This window comes from Vombatus ursinus, unplaced genomic scaffold (assembly GCF_900497805.2).
Source record: "Vombatus ursinus unplaced genomic scaffold, bare-nosed wombat genome assembly UNPS02014786.1, whole genome shotgun sequence".
NCBI classification, from domain to species: domain Eukaryota; kingdom Metazoa; phylum Chordata; class Mammalia; order Diprotodontia; family Vombatidae; genus Vombatus; species Vombatus ursinus.
This window is the reverse complement of record NW_020954564.1, coordinates 31098126-31101343: the sequence shown is the minus strand read 5'-3', so window position 1 is coordinate 31101343 and position 3218 is coordinate 31098126. Positions and strand designations below refer to the sequence as shown.

General features: G+C 41.4%; 1 pseudogene; it reads right to left on the bottom strand.

Moving 5' to 3' along the window:
- Positions 1 to 418: 418 nt before the first annotated feature.
- LOC114047221 lies at positions 419 to 1092 on the bottom strand (annotated as a pseudogene).
- Between the last annotated feature and the right edge of the window lie 2126 nt (positions 1093 to 3218).

The window sequence follows — 3218 nt, the reverse complement described above, 5'->3', positions numbered from 1 at the left end:
AACTATAGCTCCCAGTGCATTTGCACATGTTGCTTCATCACTTGCCCATTGTCACAGGACTTTGAGGTAGGTAAAAATGGTGTAATGATATTGGGATGTCTTTTGACTCACATATAAATTGGATATAAGTGAGGCAGAGTTCCACAAAGTCACAGGCCTCACCCTCTTCCAGAGTCATTGAAGTACAGTGGCAAGACAAAAGTGAAGATGATTGTCCATGGCTTGGGATGCAGTGGATGACCTTGGAATCATCTATGGTTAACCAAACTCTAAGTGCTCCATAGGACCTGCTTCTACTGCCTTCAGGGACATTGGAACAAATTGTTTTCATCCACCCAATCTACCAGGGTAAGTCTTCACATGTTTGGAGTAAACACCTCACCAGTTCATTGATAAGTTTAAGTCCTTTCATTTATCCTCAACTGACATTACTGAATTGCTCAATAAAGTGACACACAGACCAGGTATCCTTGTTGCTGTCTCCACTGGCAAATCCCTGGTATGCCATATCACAAAAGGCAAAGAGTTTCTTTTGCTTTACCAGGGACAATTTTTCTTTCCACCCTTCAACCCTATGGGGTTATGAGAATTAGCATACAGAAGGATGACACTCTGGGATTTTGAAATGTCTTCCATGGTTCCCATGAAGTCAAAACCTCAAGTCTTGGGGTCATAGTAGCAGTAGGTATTCAACTTCATGCCAGTATCCCTACAGACAGGGGTGTGATTTCCACAGGATAGTTTTGGAAGATAGACATCCTGGATGAACTTAAACAACTATTGCAGAAAACTAGCTCCCTCTTTCAAACCTCCATTCCTAGAAATGGTCTGCACAGTGATATTTCAGCCATTTTTCATCTCTTTATTTTCACCAAGCACCAGCTCTGCCTATACTTTGCAAAATTCAGCTGATGCTGCAATAGGCCAGCACTCTTTATCCAAGTTCTTCTTATCAATTCTTGGAAGAACATAAGCCTTCTCATTATCATCTTGATAGGCCCCAACTTCCAGATTCATCTTCTTGTTATTAATATCCTTCTTAAATGCTTCTGTAACTCTCAGGATAGGATGGGGAGGGCTCATTTCTACCATTTCTAAGTCTACCAGAAGCCTGTGGCAGCAGCATCAGTGACCAGGCTCAAGGGGAAGGGAGTGGTTCCAGATAGCACATGGCAGGAATGTTCAGGGCTGCTAGATAGCATGTGGGGGGATGCAAGCACATCACCCTCCATTTCTTATATTGCACCTTACTTTTTCAATGCATTTACACACATGACCTCCTTCACAACCCTCTTCTGAGGTAGGTTTTATTAGATTATTTTGAGAAGGAGAAATTGAAGCCCAGTGAGCAAAAAATAAGTGACTTACCTGAGATCACTCTTTTAGCCAGAGGGGGAACGTGGTTAATTTCAAGCCAAACTTACACACCCCAAAGTAGAGGTTTGATGGTGACCATAGAAAGCAGAATCTTTGCCATCCCTGCCTCAGGGCAGCATGAGAACAAATCTCTATACGTCATGGGGAGAGCCAGAAATGACAATGCTTAATACTTATTACCTAAAGGAACTTCATACTCATCTGTAACAACTAGTTCACATTGCCAAGGAGGATTAGAAACTAGCAAGAAGAGGAATAGAAAATAAAGGAATGATAACTCCAAGGAGGATTAGAAAGACCCTTGAAAATCCCCCCTAAAAGGCCAAGGACTTATACCCACAGATAGAACCACATTCTGAGAGTCCCACAGGCCCAGGATTGCGAAGTTGGATAAAGAACCCTGAGGAGCAGCTAAGAGGGGCCTGTGCTGAGTGTGTCTGTCACATGTCTGTCACAAACTGGGCTGGCCTTGGACAATCTTCTGGTCCCTATCCTTGACAGTACCCTTTGGTGGTACCATTCATAATCTGCGTATTCACAGATATTGTAAAATTTCAAAACTGTAAGAAACTTTAGAAAGAATCTCTTCTGAATCCTTCATTTTATAAAACAGGAGACTGAGTATTAAAGAAGTAAAGTGAGTGGAGCAGGATCACAAATTCTAAGTAGCTGAGCCTAGGTTAGGACCCATAGTTTCTGACTCTAATGCCAGTATCCTTTCCATGAGAGCAGAATGTGCTTGAAAAGAGTATCTTGAAGAGAGAAACATTAACAACTTACAAGCCAGAATTTAATGGAAAGATCATGGATTCGGAGTCAAATGACTGAGGTTCAAATCTTTGCTCAATGATTTACTATATATGTGACCATGGTCAAATCCACTTCTCTTTTCCTCAATTTCTGCTTCTATAAAATGGAGGGCGGGTGGGACCAGATGATATTGAAGGTCTTTGACAGCTCTAAATTCTATGAGCCATGGCCTTCTCATCATATGAAATCTTGAGAAGCTCCTTATTTCCTATAGGATGAACTACAAACCCCTCTGTTTGCCATTTAACGCTCTCCCAAAACTGGCTGCAACCTTCCTTTTCAGATTTCTTGCATATTACTCCTCTTTTTTTGTTTACAAAACTAAATTAATAGCTGGTCCTTAGACACAACATGCCACCTCTTTCTTCAGACTTCCACCAGTCTCATTCCTAGAATGATCTCATAAAAAATAATTATCTTTCTTCAAGGCTCAGGTCAGTACCTAAAAAAATTTTCCCTATCTCTTCCAATTGTGAGTACTATTTCCTTCTTCAAATAATTTAGTATTTACTTGTCTTTCTACCTGTTATATTTCCTGAGAGAATGTAAACTCCCTGAGGAAAGGAAATTCCTTTCTTTTTCTGTTTTTCTGTACCTCTAGCTCTCAGCACAGGGCCTTGAATAAGGTTGATGCATAAGAAATCAATGTGCAATTGACTTGAATTGAATGCCACAGAGTATAAACTCTGGATGTTCTCAATGTACTCCAAAGTCTTCAAGCACGGACCAATGGCAACCTCTTTGTCGCTTATGACAAGTCTAGATAAGTCTAGAGAGAGCCTTGTCCAAAAGGATGATCACCAGAGGATAACATTTCTCAGCCCTTCCATCTCCTAAAGACTATCTCTCCTCTCTGTCTGTCTGTCTGTCTCTCTCTGTCTCTGTCTCTCTCTTTGTCTCTCTGTCTCTTTCTCTCTGTCTATCTCTGTCTCTCCCCCTGTCCCCCTGTCTCTCTCTGTCTCTCTGTCTCTCTTTTTCTGTCTGTCTGTCTGTCTGTCTCTCTCTCTGTCTCTGTTTCTCTCTCTCTGAGT